General features: G+C 49.7%; 1 pseudogene; it reads right to left on the bottom strand.

The window, feature by feature from the left end:
• Positions 1-1,196: 1,196 nt before the first annotated feature.
• On the bottom strand, positions 1,197-8,088 carry LOC144254671 (cilia- and flagella-associated protein 144-like; annotated as a pseudogene).
• Between the last annotated feature and the right edge of the window lie 11,192 nt (positions 8,089-19,280).

The following is a 19,280-nucleotide window of genomic DNA, read 5'->3' as shown; positions in this document are numbered from 1 at the left end:
TCGCACCTGGAGAGGGTGGAGATAGCTCCAACACAGTTTGGCCAGAATGCCTCACACCCAATCAGGGAGGTGCCCAATCACGTGCGAGAATGACTTCCCACACTGAACCATTGCTCAACATGGGTGGGATAACAAGTCTGGAGGCCCCTTGAATCTAAGGGATAGATGATTTCCAGTGAAAGAGGGTTCCACACAGAGTTATGATTTAATGATACCAGTATTTGTGTGCAGTGAGGGTCAAAAGTCTTTAATTGGAAAATTGCTCCTTACCACACACCCAGTACTCACTCCAGGCTCGGTCTCTGGGTGGCTCTCTATGCTGATGCCAGCAGGGAAGTCCAACTTTCTCTTCATCTAGATTTTTCCTAGGCAAGTGGGTGATCCCAGAATGCAGGCCATTTTCTCTTGTTGGTGTCCACCTGGGATTGCAGTGAACACTGGGAGGGTCAGGTCATGTTTGTGTTGCTCAGCTTTTCATTCCAGTGGCAAAAATCCTCATATGACCAACTTAAAGGGAGGAAAGGTTTATTCTGCTCATGGTTCCAGAGATTTCAGTCCATGTTGGTGGACTCCATTGTTTCTGGGCATGGTGGGCAGAGGGGCAGAGTGATGCTGATCTCATCATGGCATGGGGAGCAGGGAGACAAGAGAGAGAGAGAAAGGAGGGCCAGGGACAAGACTGACACTTCTAGCTCATTCCCTCCACACAAAGTGATCTACCTCCTCCAGCAGGCCCCACCTCCTACAGTTTATACCCCTAACAGTCCATTCAAATATGGCCCCATCAGTGGAGCAATCCATTGATTAGACAATCACCCACATAACCCAATCACTTCCCAGCACCCACCTCTGAACAGAGCTACACGTGGACAAGGTCTTCAACACAGGAGCCTTTAGGTGGCATTCCAAATCCAAATACTAACATCACTGTGTAGTGTTTCTCAGGTTTTCCATTTTCTTGGAAAAATTGGAATATGGAAGGGAAAACCTGTTCAGTTCAAAGGCCCCCAAATCAAGCTTATGCGGTACTTGTGGAGAATTTAGAAGTTATTCCCCATATATTGATTAATAAGCAATTCCATCTCAATTCAGTTGTCATAAGATTTGCAGCAGGTTTCCTTTCTAGCAAAACCACCTTTATTTCCCTAGACAGCACACTGGGCGCTCAGCACGAAAGCCAGCTCTTCCGCGGAGAGCTACTTGCGGTGGTCCTTCTCCCCCAGGAGCCACAGTTTGACCTTGTACAGAGTGATGTCCTTGTAGACCTGAAGTGGTTCAACCTGTGGTCCTGGCGCTCCGGGCTGACCTAGATGGAGGCAGGGGCAGCATAAGCTGGTCAGGAGGGGGAAGACCTGGACCCAATCGGGCCTCCTTGACCGCGGGTGGCCCCAGGGTTCTCCTGCTCAATGCTGCTAGTGAAACTGTGACACCAGCACTTAGAGCGACCCGAGAGCAAGGGGCGTCACCTCCGCAGAGCTGGGGCTCCGCCCTGCCCGCTGCCTACATGGAGGGAAGCCTGTGGGTCACCCGGGAAGTCCTAGGTTCCGGGGACCTTGCATCAAACGCCCCGGTTCATTGTGTTTTCTCTCTTTTCCTGGTACCTGGTCTCATCCCAGCTTCCTTCAGGGAAAATGGAAGCTGAGAAGTGACCCCACCCCACCCCTGGGCCCCAGGAAGCGGGACTGCAGCACATCTGGGGCTGGTGCCCCTGGCTGCGTGGACACAGGGAAGGCCTATTCCTGGCTTCCTTCCTGTGAACTGTCCAGTCCTGCAGGACTAACGGAGCAGGGCAGCTGCTTGCCCCATCGTGGCCCAACTGCGCTGCGGTTCACTTCCCTTTCTACACCATTTCCTCTTCCTTCTGAGGCAGGCGGGCACAACAGCCAGGCTGCCCAGAGCCAGTGGGCCTCTGTGCTGGGGTGCCAGGGACAGCTGGGGGCGGTGCTGTGCCTGTCCCCTGACAGCATCCGCAAACACTAAGTGTTCAGCAGGTGCTTGAATGGAAAGGGAGTGTGGGGGGGGTCACAGGGAGCCAGGGAGAGGGAGGACCTCAGCACATGCACCTTAGAGAAGCTGCCCTGAGAGTCATTCAGGGACTTGCTCATCCCATCCCAGTCTGCAAGTGTGTGAGTGTGAGTGTGTGTATGTGTGAGTGTATGTGTGTGTATGTATGTGTATGAGTGTGTGTGGGGGGAGTGTGTGTGTATGTGTGTGAATGTGTGTGTGAATATGAATTGTATGCATGAATGTGTGAGGATGTGTGTGTATGTGAGTGTGAGAGTGCGTGTGTGAGTGTATGTGAGTGTGTATGTGTGGGCATGAGTGTGTGTGAGTGTGTGTATGTGTAAATGAGTGTGTGAGTGTGTGGGGGAGTGTGTGAGAGTGTTATGTGTGAATGTGTGTGAGTATGTATGTGTTTATGTGTGAGTTTGTGTATGTGTGTGAGTGTGTGAGTGTGTGTATGTGTGTAAGCATATGTGAGAGTGTGACTGTGTGCATGAGTGTTGTTGTAATGTGTATGTGGGAGTGTGAGCATGTGTGAGAGTGTGTATGAGTGAGAGTGTGCGTTATGTGTGTATGTGTGTGTGTGATTGTGTGTGTGTGAGAGTGTGGCTGTGTGTATGAGTGTTGTAATGTGTATGTGGGAGTGTGAGCATGTGTGAGAGTGTGTATGAGTGAGAGTGTGCGTTATGTGTGTATGTGTGTGTGTGATTGTGTGTGAGAATGTGTGTGTATGTGTGAATGTGTGTGAGTGTATGAGTGTGTGTGTTGTGTGTGAGTGGGTATGTGGGAGTGTGTGAGAGTGTGTTATGTGAATGTGTGTGTGTGAGTGTATGTGTGTATGTATGAGTGTGTGTGTGAATGTGTGAGGATGTCTGAGTGTGTGTGAATGTGAGTGTGTATGTGTGTGTAAGTGTATGTGTGTAAGTGTGTAAGTGTGTGTATGTGTGTGTGAGTGTGTATGTGTGTGAATGTGTTGTATGTGTGTGTGAGGTGTGTGTATGTGTGTGCATGAGTGTGTATGTGTGTGTGCATGTGTGAGTGTGTGTGTATGTGTGTGTGAGTGTGTATGTGTGTGTATGTGTGTGTGAATGTGTTGTATGTGTTTGTGAAGTGTGTGTATGTGTGTGCATGAGTGTGTATGTGTGTGAGTGTGTGTGTGTGCATGTGTGAGTGTGTGTGTGCATGTGTGAGCATGTGTGTGCATGTGTGAGTGTGTGAATGTGTGTATATGTTTGTGTGTATGTTTGTGTGTGTGAGAATGTGTATGAGTGTGTGTATGTGTATGAGTGTGTGTTGGTGTGTGTGAGTGTTTGGACACGCATCCCACATGAGGATATATTTTCAGCAAGTGTTACCCAGAGACACAAGGCAAAGAGGTGCCCACTGAGCCTTACTTACCAGGGGTCCCTGGGCTGAGGTTGGGGTGCTCTGAACAGGGCGAGGTCCTGCCAGGGACAGGGTCCCCACATTGGGGCCCATGGAGCACATCAATCACATCCTCTGCCCCAAGCACAGTGCTCTGAAAGCCCAGCTTCTTTACCTTTGATGTTCCCACAACACCTGGATCTAATCTGGGGGGGCTTACTTCCTTCCTTGCTCCCTGTTGCCACCTGAGGGCACTGTCCCCACGTGTGTGATGGACAGAATGAGTGCCGGCAGGCCCCTTGGGACTCAGACACAGCATTCTATCCTGGAGGCCTAGAAGGGCATACGCAGGGCAGGCCTGGCTGGGCCCCACACTCGTCCTTCCTGTGGTGTGTGCTGACTGCAGGAGACGCCCTGTGGTGCAGGGAGCAACCTTCCCATGGTGCGTGAAGCCCTCAGCTCTCTGGAGCTTTGCTAAGATGCCCACTGTCCCCTGGGCTGACTTGTCTTCACCAGGCTCCCTTCCCTCCCACCTCCTTCTCACTGGTCAAGGACTCTCCTGGACCAAACTCCACTCAGGTCGTCCTCCTCTTAAACCAGGCCTGACTTAGGGCCTTCTGTGGTCACCTCTGCATCATCCAGTTTTAGCAAAACTCCAGCTGAGCAGTGTAGCGAGAGCCACCACCCTGGGTGTTGACTATCCTGGGTGTTTGTGGGCTCCTTGCCGTCTGTCCCCCAGAGCAGGTCTGGTCCCTGCCCTGCCTTCAGCAAGAATCCAGCCAGGTCAGCTTAGCCAGGACCCCTCACCCAGACGTTCCCCCCAGTGATTCCCCCCCCCCACCTCCATTCTTAGCTTGTCCAGCTGCCCACCCTACTGGAGCCTCTGCCCTAGCCACAGCCCCCCTTGGATCAAGCCTTCCGTGTGGTCTTTAGAAATCACTGATCCCTGATTCTTTATTCATGTTCAATCAAGGTCTTGAGCAGTTTCCTCTGAAGTCCCCTCTTTCACTGATAGTTAGATCTCTATGGCTGTCCCTTGCCTCCGTGTGGCTTTGCTTCTCCAGCTCTGAGCCACACCTCCTCCTTTTGGGGTGAGCTCTGTGAGTGGTGGGCCCCCTGGGGATGTCTTCCTGCCTGGAGCAGCACCTGACTGTCCTGGCCAGGGCTCAGGGATTCCTTTCTGCTCTTCCCCATCTGCATCACAGGAGCCCAGCCACGTTTACTGAGCAGTTGCTGTGTGCTAGGCACTGTCCCAGGTACTGCTCCTCTCAGCAACCCTGTGAGGCAGGTTCTGTGATGTCCCCATTTATGAACAGGATCAGCACCACACAGTGGCTTAGAAACTCACCCCAGGTCTCAGGATACCAAGAAGGACAGAATTCAAGCCCCTACCAGCTGGCTGACCACTCTGCTCTCAGCTACTGCCCACTCCACCCTGTGTTCCTACTGCTGCCCGGAGCAGGGACCTCACTTACCAAGGACTCTGCCTCCCAGCCGATTTTCTGACTTTCCATCTGTGTCTCTGGGTACTTCTTCCTGGGTCTCTGAGCAGCATGGTGAACGAGATTCAGAAACCTGACTGGAGAGAAGTCTCCGGTTAGAAGCTGACCGTGTCCTTTTCCTGGCCACACCACTCCAGAGCCACAGAATTCTGTGTGCAGAGCCAGGGCCTGAGACAGGGGCGTCTGGTTCTCAGCCATGTGTCAGCAAATGTCAGCAAATGAGTGCAAACTGTGCCAGGCACTGTTCTAGACCCTGGGGCAGGGCTGTGACTGACATAGGTCCCCGGGGAGTCCAGGGCAGGCAGGGACAGAGGTCAACTCCTCTGTTCTCAGAACATGAGGATGCTGCTCTCCTGTGCCTCTCCATTATGCAGGGTCCTTCCACAGCCTCCCACCTGACACCCTGGACCACCTGTGCCCACCTGCTCCAACAGTCCCACATCCCCTGCCTGACGGAGGCACCTGTTCTCCATGCTGTCGCCCATGATCCCACCCCACACACTGGTGGAGGCACTTACAGGCTGCCCTCTTGCCTTTTGCCTGATTGTGTTGAGACCCCCAGGCCCACCCCACTGCCTGCCACCAGGTGAAAGTGGAAACATGAACAGGACTGTGTTTACTGATCATGATGAGCCGGGTTCAGCTCTAAGCACCTGTGGTGTTTTGCTTGGTCCTTCCAACAACTCTAAGAAGTAGGCTGAGAGGTCAACAACCTGGCCGAAGCCTGCAGTTAAGGAGTGGCAGCACCAGGACATGAATCCAGTTCCTAGGCCTTCAGAACCCACCCGTGTGAGTAACGTCTGAACATCTGTGAATGAACGACTCCTATCTTCAGGCCATGGGGACTCTTGTGGATGACAGTAATGAGTTGGCATGTGTTTGCACATCAGTCTCTCTGAGCCTGGTCAGTAGAGTAGTCTTGAGACCACAGCAGAGGACCCTGAGGTTCCCTGCAGCGACTCTGCCTGCGAGTTCTCTGAGCCCCCTGCCTCTCTCTGCCCCACCTCATGAAATCTCCAACCCAAGGACTTACCATCTTCAGGTTCCTCCAAGTTATCATGCCACGACATGGGCTTCTTGGTGATTGTGTGAATTGGAGAAGAGCAGGGACACAGTGCAGGTCAGAGCACAACCCCTGCCTCCCGCCACTCACCCTAGACCAGGCTCCCATTCTGCACCCACGTAGTGCCTGGGCTTAGGGGGTTCTGGCTGGGTGCTGGGAACAAGGTCCCACAGCTCTCCAGGACTTAGGATCTGGCCTGGCACTGTCCAGGGCAGTGGCCACAAGCCACAGTCTACTAAGATTTATGTTTGTTTATTCATTCACTCATTTATTTATTGCAGTGAGCTAACCCTAACCCTAACCCTAACCCTAATCCAGCCCTCTTTTATTTTGAGAGCTGTCTCTGTTGAGGTCATCCTTAAACTTGCAATCTCCCTGCCCCAGCCTCCCTGCTGCCAGGATACAGGTGTATGCCACCATGCCCAGGAGTAAAAAGACTTCTGAGCATGCACCCCTAAGATATGAAATGTTTATGTCATCCGTATGTAATATTATCTGCATATTAGAAAAATATAATATTTTTCTTTACAGTACAAGTAAACAGAAATGCAGTCTACAGTATTTTCTCACTTCACCACAGTGGCCACATTAATCCTGTGCCCAAGGGAAAGAACTGGAGGAAATCACTTTTCCCAGAATGAATGTGGCCTGAGGGATTATTTAGCTTGTTGGAATGAACCAACTTAAACAGAAGTGAATTTTTCTGCTGAAATCAGTGATGGGGACAGAAGACAGCCAGAAGAGTTCTAAGCAAAATCAAGTCACTATGTCTCCTGCAGATGGCCAGGCTGCAGGGGTGCTGGCTATGGAGGTAGAGAGTTGGGGGGAGCTCAGGGAGGAGGAGCAGGTGGGCAGGTACCATAGGGGGCTGTGGAATGAGCAGTTCAGAGGTAAAGAGGAGTTTGAGAGGGAGCCTAGCAATGGTGGTGGTGGGGGGGCAGGCCCTACTGTATTTGTGGAAGGAATTGGGAGGAGGTGAGGCTGGAGAGGGGCAGGTCCAGTCGCTGTCCAGAGGGTGGAATTAAGTGAGAGGTGGGTACACCCCCAGTGTATCATGGAGTCTTTCCCTGAGGTAGGAACAGACAAGGGTCAGGGGAAATGTGAAGCAGCAGCCATTCTGCTTCTGTGACTGCCAGGAGTGTGGACTGGTGGATGGAGGCCGGGGCTGACTCAGGCTTCTCACCTGGGGAAGGAAGGGCCCAGCTGCCTTGTGCTGCCACAGGGTCTTCTGGAGAAGCAGAGGGTGGGCAAGGGATTCAGAGCCCCTAGCTTTCCAGAGGGCCAGTTTGAGGTCCCTAATGGTGAGTCCAAGGGAATTTAGCCAGGAGGTCGTCAGATGGCAGATCTGGGGCTCATCTGAGGCCCAGTGTCCTTTAGGGGCTGCTGATGCTGCAGGATGAGATGGATCTCACAGGAGTGTGCAGAGTGAGAGGAGTGGAGGGGAGGATGCTTTTACCTGGAGGACAGGGAGCACTGCCCAGAGTCTATTCTCCTGACCTTTCCAAAGAAAGGGCTATGATGATGTTAAAATCCTAAAAAACCCTTTAGTGTATGAAAATGAAACCAAAATATAACAAAAACAAAATATAAAAGCCCTGAAAAATGTAATTCCATCAAAGACAAAAATATTAAAAGCCATTTCCAGTTGGGTGCCATGGCACATGCCTTTAATCCCCAGAGCTTGGGAGGCTAAGGCAGGAGGATTGAAGTTCAAAGCCAGTCTCAGCAACTTATGGAGGCTCAAGTCTCAAACAGAACATAAAAAGAGCTGGGGCTTTACTGAGTGCCCTTGAATTCAATCCGTAGTACCCCTCCCCCAAAAAGCATTCCTTTTTACATGCAGTATATTTGATCTCATTGTGAGGTGGATGCATTTCAATGCATCTGATGTGTCTCAGGAGGCCAGGCGGCCCTGGAATCCACCCTTCCTAGACACCAGAGATCAGGGCAGGCCTCTCCCTGCTGCCTGTTCGCCCACAACCCACCCCAAAGTGTCCCACCTCTGTTCCCCTAGTCCTCACCCTTGCACAGGGGATTCACGAGGTACTCCATGTACAGCTTCTGCGTGCACAGCTCTTGTAGGTACTGTTCCCGCAGGAACTGGTTCTGATGAACCTGGTCCTGGATCGCCCTCTCCCTCTGGTGTCCAGCCATGGCCTGGCCATGCTGGTGCTTGGGGCTCTCTAAGTGCCCTCTGGCTGGGGCGGTGCCCGTTCTTCTGCCATCTCCTGACAACAATGTCCCAGCTGTCTACTGGCAACAGAGTCCTGGTTGGAATGCTCCAGTCTCCAGCCCTGGACCTCCCTTGGGCAACCTAGTCCCCTGACTCCACCCACTGCCCCCAGATTCCTCCTCCCAGGGCCCCAGGCAGGCACTGGACTCACCTGCCCCAGCTTCTCAGGTCAGAACCTGGGTACTAGAGCTGTCCTTGGACATCATCAGGGAAGGGCTCCAGGTCCAGTGGGGAGGCCCAGGTAAGAGACTGATAGCTGGATCTCACCTTGGCCAGTCATTTCCTAAAAAAGATTTAGGTGGTCTCCAGGAAGGGTGGATTCCAGGCTGAGTGTGGGGCTGTCATCCTCCTGTGACCCCTGGGTCCACCTGCTCAGGCTGCTGGGAAGACAGTCCCAGGGACTGTGACCTGCACCCACAGTGAGGAAACCATCTCCCCTGAGTGAGTGTGTCAACCCTGCTGCCTGGTTGGGGAGGCTGGATTGTGGGTGGGACTGGATTATGGGGACCTAGAAGGGAGAGCTGGGAGGAGGAGAGGGGGTATAGATGGGGGAGTGACGGGAAAGGGGAGCCAGATGAACAGTGGGGAGGCGAGTGGGTGGTCTGGGAGCAAGAGAGGAAGATTGATCCCACTATTCACAGGCTGCCCAGCTGCTCCAGCTGCTCCAGAGCTGGGCTTCAGGGTGGTCCTGGGGTTCAGGATGGACTTAACACACTCAGAGGGACAGTGTGGGCAGTGCCTTTATGCAGAGGAGACGTGTGACAGTCACTAGGGCCCAGTGAGTAACAGGTGATGCCTGGGCTCAGATCCCTGCTAGAGCCATGAGGCCCTGGCAGGTCCTGTGGTCCCTCCCCTCCTCTCCCTACTCTGTCTTCCATGTTGACTGTCGACTGCTGACACAGAGTAGGTTTAGGGCCCAAAATAACCACGTACAGAGATGCCTGGAGAGGAGGGCAGGTCCTTCAGAGGCGCTCTGCCTGTCCACTCAGGGAGAAAGGACTGAGGGAGACCCTTGGGGGTTGGGGACCCAGAGCGAGACGTGGGAGGCTCCAGGGCAGTGGAGAATGGGTTTGCTTTTCCATCCCACCCGAGTCTGGTCCTTCACAGCTGGTGTAGATCGTGGGGCCTCATCTCCTGAGTCTGACTGCAGACCAGTTAGGTGGCCTGGGGACGTTTGGCCTCCTGTTCTTCTCCTGGGGGTGTGGACACCCACAGATGACGGCTTACTTGCAGAATCACAGCACTGCTGAGTGAGGGACCAGGGGTTGGAAGTCCTTAGATCCTGAGGTCAGGGCTCCTGAGTAGCCGAGGCCTCCAGATCATGTCCTGACCCCTGGCGCTACGACTTTCCTCAGTCCTTTTCTCAAATCCTCCTGCCCAAGCTTCATGGCAGGATGGAGTTGATGCTGTGGAGGAGTAAGGGCAGGCGGGTTCTGAACCATAAATCCTTCCTTTTCCTCTGACTTCAAGCACCAAACATGACACAGTTTCCTACCAAGGGTGTGCTCAGAGGGTCTTTGGAAGGGAAGCCTGTGGCCGTGCATTCCCACCATCTTCACACTGCCCATCATCACTCAGTGTGTTTGGGAGCTCAGGTGACCACTCTTACATACTGGGGTGCCCTTGTGCCCCAAGTGGCTCAGAGCCCAGAATATTATAAACCAACTATCACAAGAGTGTCCTACAGAGAAAGAACTCCCCTTCACTGACGCACCCTGCATGGCATCCTTGGGAATTGACTGGAGAGGTGGCCATTGGGCTGGCGCTCGGTTGTCTAAGGAGCTGAGTCTGTGGCTCTGTGGTCTTGGTGTCTGCTTGGCTCAGCCTCAGGACCAGCCTGGTGAGAAGGGGAGAGGCCCCAGGAGCACTGGGTGAGCACCTGCTACCTCTTCCTTCCCCACCATGGCTCTTGGAGGCCATGGAGAGTATTACCTCCTCTTGGATAGGCCCCTCCTCGGCCACCTTGACTTTGCTGACAATGAGGAATCATGGACTCTGGTTCTGTTTGCAGTGCTGTGTGGAGTTGTCGACTAAGTCGGTTCCCTCCCTGTGTCCTGGCCAGCCAACATGGAGGGAGTGAGTCTCGAGGAGAGACACTCTTTGAACATGGAGGCTCTCTGCATCACCTTTGAGGGTGTGGGCCACCAGGTGCAGACCCCAGCTGACAGTCCAGGGGACACTGCAGTGCTCAGTCATCTCAGTGGTCACATCTGTAGTGTGCAGGAACAGGGCTCACACCTAATGTGCAGAATACAGGAAGCATCTCCCCAGTTCCTGCAGGGATTTGAAGATTGGTAGTGTGCTGGAGATACCTAAGTATGCAGGGCCTCCAGCAGCTGGACATTCCTCCTAGGTGGTGTCTCCAGCCTCAGAGTTTGTGATCTGGCCAGAAGCACATGGCCCCAAACACCTTTTACACTTGTGCCTTGGAAATGTCTGCAGACCACGTGCACAAGCTGCATCTGGTGCCGTGACCTCTGACTGTCAGATGATGGGTGGTGTTTGGGCCATCTTTAGGCTGGATAGTCCAGTCAGAGCTGGCAGTGCTGGAGTCCCCTGGCACATCGACTTAGGCCTGAGTGGCCTCTCCAGGTTGTGGTTCATAGCATCCACACTGGACCTTGGGCGCTGGCACCCGTCTGGCTCTTCTACTCTGCCACTTGCCTTCACCACTCATCTCTGCCATGGCTTGTCCATTTGTGGAGTGGCACAGCAGACAAAAATGCCCACCGCATACTGCTGGGAGGGTGCTGGCCCCTGTCGGTGCAGGAGGAGAATGTGTTCTGATTTTTATTGTGGAAGTTGCCACTGAGGATTATCCAGGGGACCCCCACACACACCCTGAGGCACTCCTCCAGCAGCAGATCTGGGGCAGGGGTGCCTGGCCAGGCTTGTTACTTGGAAGGTGTGTTTCTTTAGTAGTCCCCAACCCCTGTTCCCACAGCTGGCTGGCCCCATGCTGGTGCTCCAAACAGCAGGCAGCAGCTCCCCAGGTACATGGAGTGAGTCTTCAAAGCCTTTGCTTCCGGGATACAATTTCCTGATTGTCCTGAGGGCACTGCAGTCAGGGAGAGGAATATCTCTGAGGTCCAGAGCACCCTGGGAGCTATTTGTGCAGGCCTTTGGTACTCCTAAAACCTCCAGGCAGCCATGATGGGAAAGAGCAGTGGGTTCAAGGAAGAACGGCTATAATAAAATACCAGAGTCTGGCCACTGTGTAAAAAAAAATGTTAATTTAGGTCTCTTTTTGTGCTTTTTTTTTAACTCTCAAAGTCCAAGATCAGGTGGCCTCCTCTGTTTGCTCTGTAGCATCACCTGACAGCTTCACCACATGGCAGGGAATCAGAAAGGGAGCTGCCTCCTGCACCGGTGTGCATGCTGTGGGGTGCCTCGCTGTATGCCAAGTCTCTCCTGTGGCAGCCCACTGGTTCTGGAAGCCCATCATCTGCTCACTCTCAGGGAGGTGCTCTGTGCCATGAGGAACTGATCCCAGTCTCACAAGGCCCTGCACCTCTGCACTGCCATGCTGGAGACCAAGCCTCCATCCCATGAACCTGTGGAGGACATGCTCAACCACCTCAGTGGAGGACACAGACATTCCCAGAGGAAATGAGTGACGTGCCTGAGTCCCTTTCTTGGGATCAGGAATGTAGTTGCTCCCCTGGCACCAGATATCCCTGAAGACCTGAGCCCTGGTCGTACCTGGGGCACTGCAGCAGGAACCCCCTTACTCCCTCAAACATCCTGAGCAAAGCCGCTGCAGGGCAGAGCAGCTGCCCTGGGGCCGAGCCAAGAGAGGGTTCAGGCCCTTGACCAGCTGTCTGCTTCCCTGACCCCAAATGCAAAGCAGTTGGCCTCCAGCCCTTCTGAAGGACGAGGGTAGGTTCAAACTTGGGATCATCCCTCCACAGCAAGTTCACACTGTCAGGTGTCCCCTGACCAGCACCACGGTGATCACCGTCTACCTGGCTGTCCAGCTATCAGAATGCAGGGCATCCCAAGCTGGCTGCCCCAGGACAGTTCTGCCAAGAACAGTCTCGCTTCTCTGGTCCAGCTTTGCCAGCAGTTGCTGGAGGGGACCCAGTTGCTGTTTTGGTGGCTGATGAATTCAGTCTGCCAATCCTCTGGCAGTGTCCTTGGAGCACCTGTGCCATCTGCCTGAGCACTGCTGAGACGACCCTGGTACCCAGCACTGACCACCTACTCTGCCCTCTGCTCCTTCATCAGAGGCCTGTCTCCATACTGCCCATCTCTCCTGAGACCTGCAGTGGCAGTGTTGTAGGGGTCAGATGAGGCAAGGCACAAAAGATAGCACAAAACAGTTTTATTTGGCTATAGCCAGGTTCAGAGGGAACAGCTTTTGCTGTAATCAATCAATCCCCCTGAACTCCAAGTTCAGGGAGTTTCAGAACGTTATACCCAGCCTGTAAGGGGAGGGGCTCAGAAGTTCACAGTCTGCAGAAGTTCACATAAAAGCAGCTTTTATTTCTCTGTTCTGGGCAAGTTAACCCTTCAAGAACAACACCTGAGAAAGAGAGAGCTGCTTCTCCCCTTTCTTTCCTCCCCCTGCCAGCTGTTACCATGGAGCCTAGTTGGTAACTTCTCTTGTCTTAGAAATGTAGACATCTATCTCTGTGAAGCCCCAGCTCAAGGCCAGAGGCCTTGTTAAAGGACCTGTCTTTTATTTATCACATTTTGCATTTAGTAAACATACTTCTCCAAACTACTATGCTGGATAAATATGTGTGAAAAAACTAGTAAAGGGGCATTCAGTACCTGGAGTGCTGATTTCTTCCAGGCCAATGGCCAATTAAAATGGAGCAACAGGAAAATAGAAAATTTACCTACATTGAACTCTTTGTAGAGACTCTTTTGCTGATGGTCCTAAAATCAATTATGGTGAAGATTTCTGGAAAAGCTTAGTTAAGATTTTCTGTGGAGGAGGGTTGCAACTACTACAGGGGGTAAAGTCCCATTGTCCTCTCATGGACCCTCAATAGCTGCCACCTGGGGCCCACCTTGGGACCCTCCCAGATGTCACAGGCCTCCTTCCCTCTGTCACCAAATGTCTACTCCACCTACCCAATGGCACTGCTGTCCCTCCTCACTATCTAGGCAGCACCCACAGGGCAGGGCTGTAGGGGTTCTGTGTTTGGGATTGGGGTTCCTGATGACTTGCTTGGTGCCTGGGAAAGTCTCTGTGCAAAGGCATAGGATGCCTGGTTGCTATGGTAATGCCCTCTATGCTAGAGTCTTATCAGCTTCCACCTTAATCTTAGGCACATAACTCCTGGGAATAAAGGAACTTACTTGCTTGAGAACCACAATGTTTCACCAAGCTCTGGTGCTCCTGGAGCTGCCCGCCTAACAGTGACTTCAGACAATGTTCTTTCTTGAGAACTGCACAAAGCTCCTAACGTTGCATATTGTAACTGTGAAGTATAACTGCAGAATAAGCAACCTTACTGAAACTCTAAACAGTAATGTGGTTATGGTACTAATGACCTATGTAACTTCTTGATATAAATAAGTGTGGCCGCTTGGACAAAGGCCACTCTGCCACCTTCCCTGCCTGTGCACCCTGTCTGTGTCTCTGTCTACTTATTATTATTATCATTTTCACAGGCCTCCTGTCCTCATCAATCCCATGGATTTTCCACCAAGAGGCTCCATCTTCTTTTGAAAAATCTCTGAGTCAAGGTGAATAATATGTGCCCTGAATCCGTCAAGAGCTTTCAGAAAAATTTGTCTTTTAAGGCCCGTTTCCTGTAGGGCTTTCTGTGAGAATCGTGATCCTCCTGGTCAAATGAATCAGTGAGGGTCCCTCTGGCTTATCCCTGGGAGTGTCTGCAGATCATCTGTAGCTTTTCCTTTCAAAATAAGTGACAGAACCCACGAGGACCCAGGCGTCCACAGACACTGTGCATTATCACGTAATGGAACATCGTCTGCATTGCTCTTATTTGGTGATTGCTTTACACACTGCATAGAGGATGTATTCTAAAATACAGTTTGTGGCCTTATAAGTATAAAATATGTGCAGGTGTGTGTGTGTGTGTGTGTGTGTGTGTGTGTACTTGGTGGTAAACCAGAGGGCTCTGCTTCAGCTGATGGTGCAATAAGAGATACTTGGTTGACGTGTAACTTATTTAAAACAGTTTAATTTCTAGACTTGCTGAAAGGTGTGTTTTAAATGCATATATACTTAACCAGAGATCTTCATTTTGAGAAAGACAAAATGAAACATAGATACACTGAACTGTATTTAAATCATTATATAAAGTAAAATATTAAATTACATACATATAAATTGTTTATGCAAGGAGGTCAAAGCATGGGGTCATCATATGATCATGACCCAGTACATCTGTTATTTCGTGTGTAAAGATAAAAGCAGCAGCAAAATGTTTAATGTGAAACATAAAAGCTTAACAGAAATGGGAGAAATTACTTTTTTTATTTACATTTTAGAGAAATTTAAAGCAAAGTAAAACAAAATAATCTTAAAAAAACACACTTGACTCCTGAAATGTAAGTGCTGAGTGTAAATCTCTGCGTCGCTCCAGGCCTATTTATACTACCCGGAAACGGGTTCCTTTCCCTCTTCTCACTCTGATGTACCAGAACTGACCCTCCTGGTGAGCTGGAGGAAATCCAAGTCACAGGAGCAGGATAGCCGGCCCATCTGCCCACTGCACCAGGCCCCACAGACTCCGCAGCCTGTGCAGAGAGTAAGGGCTCTGACTTGTGGGCCTGGGCCAGGCGGGCACTGGGCAGCTGGGACAAGTCTGCAGGGAGGGTGCTCTGGAGACAAGGCTCTTCCTCTGCAAACCAAGCCTGCTGCCCACGTGGTTTACCTTGGGCTTCCCCTATGGGAAAATGTAAAATAAATAAAAGAAGCTTTTGCAAGTGTTTGAATCGTGAACACAACTACAAAGAATATTGGAGAGAAAAGTCACTGTGGAGAGGAGGGAGAACACCTTGTGTACAGTTGAGAAGGGTCAGCAGTGCCTCCTGGGCTTTTGTTTCCTCTCTCCCTTCCCTCCCCCTCCCCTACTTCCCTCCCTCTTCTCTACTGATCTTCCCTCTATTTATTTATTAATTTTAAATTGGTGCTTGATATATATGCATAAAGGTGGAATTTGCTGGGGTATATTTGTACATGCATATGGTATAATTTTGTCAATTAGCTTCTCATTTCCTCCCTTTTCCCCTCCCTCTTTCAGTTGCCTCAATTCCTACTACACTCATCTTCCCTTTATCCTCTGAGATCCTCCCCCACCTCCCTGGTTTTTAAAATAATTTTATTAGAAATTTATTTTTTATTAAGTAAATTTATATGTGATACCTATATAAATACACATAGAGATCATCATTCATTTGTAAATTTAAAAAATATATGCATGTAAACATACAACAGATTGCTATGTTAACTAATATGATATTTGATATTTAGAATATTCAAGTAAAATGCCAAGAGATGATGGCATTTTAAAATTGGTGCCATTCTTGTACAGCTCTAACATATTAAAAGACCTGGGATTCTGTCCAGTGTATGGGAGTATTTATGGCATATGAATTGTATCTTAACAGTACCATTCAGAATGTATGCCTTTAAGGGTTAAATAAAGTGTTGCATTCATTTAAAACATGCACTACCAATGTTCATCATACTAATTAAAAATATTATAATAGGGGTTTTCAGATCTCACCCATCCTTTCTCATTAATATGTTTTCTCTGATTTTCAAAGCATTGAAATCAGTGAGCAGAAGTGGGGAGGAAGGAAGTTCTGTTTCATGGATGAGAGGTCCCAGGTGGGTAGAGCTGAAAACGCAGTGCTTCTAGATGCAAGCTCTGCCTCTGCAGGGAGCGAGTGTCAGGGGGCTTCTTCCTGAAGAGCATCCCAGAAAGACTGTAGACCTAGCTAGGTACATGCGCATACGGTATCAGGTGGCCAGTGTCTCAGGTTATCAATGAAAAAAAAAAAAAAAAAAACCCAAAACTTGTTTATATTTCTCTCAATGGAATACGTTATCAAAAACTTTAAAAGCAAAACTGAATTTCTAATATATGTTGCTTAATAAATGCATTTGGCCACTCACATAAGAGTTCTTGCAAACAGCCTGGATGAGCACGACCTCCAGCCCTAGGGGGTTCAGTGGTTCTCCCCGGGGTCCTCCAGGAGTCCGCAACCCGCAGCTTCTAGCTTAGGGCTGTGTCCTCTCCTCAGATTAGCTAGGGAGCTCAGCTGTGTAATGGGTAGAGTAGCCTCCCTGAGACACCCATGTTAGTCCCGGGGACTCTATGGAACACAGCAAGGTGAGTCCCCGGACTCTAGAACACAGCAAGGTGAGCCAGGGGAGCCCAGCAGAGCAGACTAAACTCTGACGCCCTGAAGGGGGCGTTTCCAGTCGGTGAAGCCCAGATTCCTGCAGAGGGCGCTTACAGCTCTTGCGACAGAAGAGTCCCGGAACCCGCAGAGGAACAGGAGCCTATGAAGACAGAGCTTGTGTGAGATGTTCAGAAAACCAAGTAAGAGGAGGGCAAACTGGAAAATGTGTGGCTGTCTTATCCCACAGGTCTTAACCCACGCAGCTCTCCACAAGTCCATGAAAACAGGAGGAAGACAACCCACCACTGTGTGAGCCGCAGTCGTGGGCAGACAGGCCCCCAGAAGGACTCAAGGACCAGGGCTCTTAACCTCACCCAGCAGGGAAATTTAAAATCACCAGTGTTGTCCCCACCAGCGGCAGCGTTTCCAGTCCCACATGTGTCTGTTGGTGTGGCTGTGCTCACACGTGGCCAGAAAAGTGGGTCCCAGGTAGAGGGCTTTGCCATGTAGCATGGCTTTAACCACCTGACCTCACTGGGCCGCATCACCAAAGCGGACCCAAAGAGCCTGAAGGAGAACACAAAGAGACTAAGATGGGGGCATTTGTGGGCACATTAGCAAATTCAGAACACTCATCTACAGTCAGTGTCCTCGAAAAATACCAGTAATGCTAGGAATAAATGAAGACAAAATTGATCAAACTATAGGTCTGAGCACACAAAGCTCAGTACTTTCACAGAAATATATAGAATTATTTATTTGCATTACTTAAAAAAATAAAAAGTCAAAAAATAAAAACAAAGTTAAATTAGGTTAGAAATAGTATTGCATAAACAAAACAATAAATGGAAGAACACACGAATGGCAAGACAAATTAGTGAAACCTGAAAATTATTACATTAATAGAAAACCATAATAAAGTCAAAAGGTGGTTCTTTGAGAAAAAGAGGGCAAGTCTTCAGTGGAATTTATCAAGAAGAGTTAACAGGAAGTCATAATTAACAATAACAGAATAGAGGACAAGAAGCACATATTATGAACATATTTCTCTTAATGCATATGAAATGCACAAAAATCCCAGAAAAAAAGTAACTTTGTGAGGGAATGGAAGCCTTAAGCCTTATATTAGCAATACACTACTTAAATAGTTTATTGTAATCAGCAGCTAAGAAATAACTCTGTCTCTGTGCCCCACCAATTTAAGGTATTATTGGGAAATATAATTTAATTTAGATGCCACGCCAGTCTTGTTCAAAAATTTTAATGTGTTGATTATAGAGGCCACATTCATATTAATTCTGTGAAAACGCTATGATGTTAATATCCAATCAAACAAAGGTTCAGTCCTTGGAAGGAAAATGATTTCCACTTTTACTCAGAAGAGCTGATATAAATGACCTAGAAGAATAGAACTTGTTGACACTTCTCATAATTAAAGAATAAAAGCCAAAACAAATAAGTGTATGTTTAAATTAAAATTACAACAAAAATACATCCCAGACCTCTGAACCACGTGGGTGGTTTTGAAAAATAGAGACTATAAATCTATGGAAGTAGTTGTGGGACACCTCTATGGAAGAGGTGAGAGAGAATCTGGAGTTGAAAACACTGCCTTGCTGGGAATCCAGCCCCGTGGCAGAGCACTTTTCCAACCTGGGCAAAATTCAATCCTCAGCACCAAAGCAAAGCAAAATGCTGACCAACCTTCCTCTGTCCCTCCCTCTTTCCCATCTTTCCACTTACTGCCATTTTTTTGTCTTGAACAGGAGGAATCACAACCAATCAATATTAGATGAGAATTGTGGTTCACTTAGCACTGGTGGAAAAAGTGCCTTGGAATTGATTGACGGCTCAGAAGGGGTCACTCAGATGATGAGTAGCTGATGATGGATGGACAGACAGATGGTCAGTGGAATGCATGAAACAAATCCACTAAATGGGTGGTTTTGATATGGATTTGATGTGCAACCACCTGCCTGAATGGTTAGGAAGGGAACATTTTAATGTTTATAGTTACAATATGTCCAACCCTTTCTCCAAAGCTGATTTGGGGCTTTAGACATGGTGAGTTAAGTCAGGCACACAGAATTCCTACATGGTGCCCCAGTGTGAACCACAAGTATACTTCTTCAACATCCAGCTTCTTCCTGTTTTATTTTACTTTTTGTTCCGTCTCACATCTAAATTGGTTTCTTCTTCCACGTGTTCTGCAGAGACCAGCAAAAGTGATGCAGCTGAACAGCCCAGACACCAGGAGAGTGGCGATGGGGACTTTCACAGAAGTGTAGCAGGATACTTACTGCACCCTGACAGCAAGTCAGGAGCACAGTGTGCTGACAGCTAAGTCTGCTCCACCCACACCCACTCTGGGAGTGCACCAGGAGACTTGATTCTTTTATGTATCAATATCTTAGTCACATTTCTCATGTGGTCTGTTGAGTGTGAGTTGTACGGTGAACCAGGCACTGACTGGATCTGTCAGTACCTTCAGCCTGCCGAGGTTTTTCTTGCTGCATGCAGTTAGGGCAGAAGCTCTCTTTGTGACCTGCTCTGATATTACTGCTATTTTCACTAGTGGCTGCCAGGAAGCAAAGAGGTGCAAAAGGTACAGGGAAATGAACCCTATCAGGCATGACCCAGTGCCCTGCCTCCTCTCATCATGCAAAGTCTACAATGACCACCCAGTGAGTTTATTCCAAACAACATGAACTGATTAGGTTACACTCTCAATCTAATCATTCCATTTGTAAAATATTCCTTTATTCACACAGCAGCTCTT

This window comes from Urocitellus parryii, chromosome 1 (assembly GCF_045843805.1).
Source record: "Urocitellus parryii isolate mUroPar1 chromosome 1, mUroPar1.hap1, whole genome shotgun sequence".
NCBI classification, from domain to species: Eukaryota; Metazoa; Chordata; class Mammalia; order Rodentia; family Sciuridae; genus Urocitellus; species Urocitellus parryii.
The sequence above is the reverse complement of the archived record's forward strand: the minus strand, read 5'-3'. Positions and strand labels throughout refer to the sequence as shown.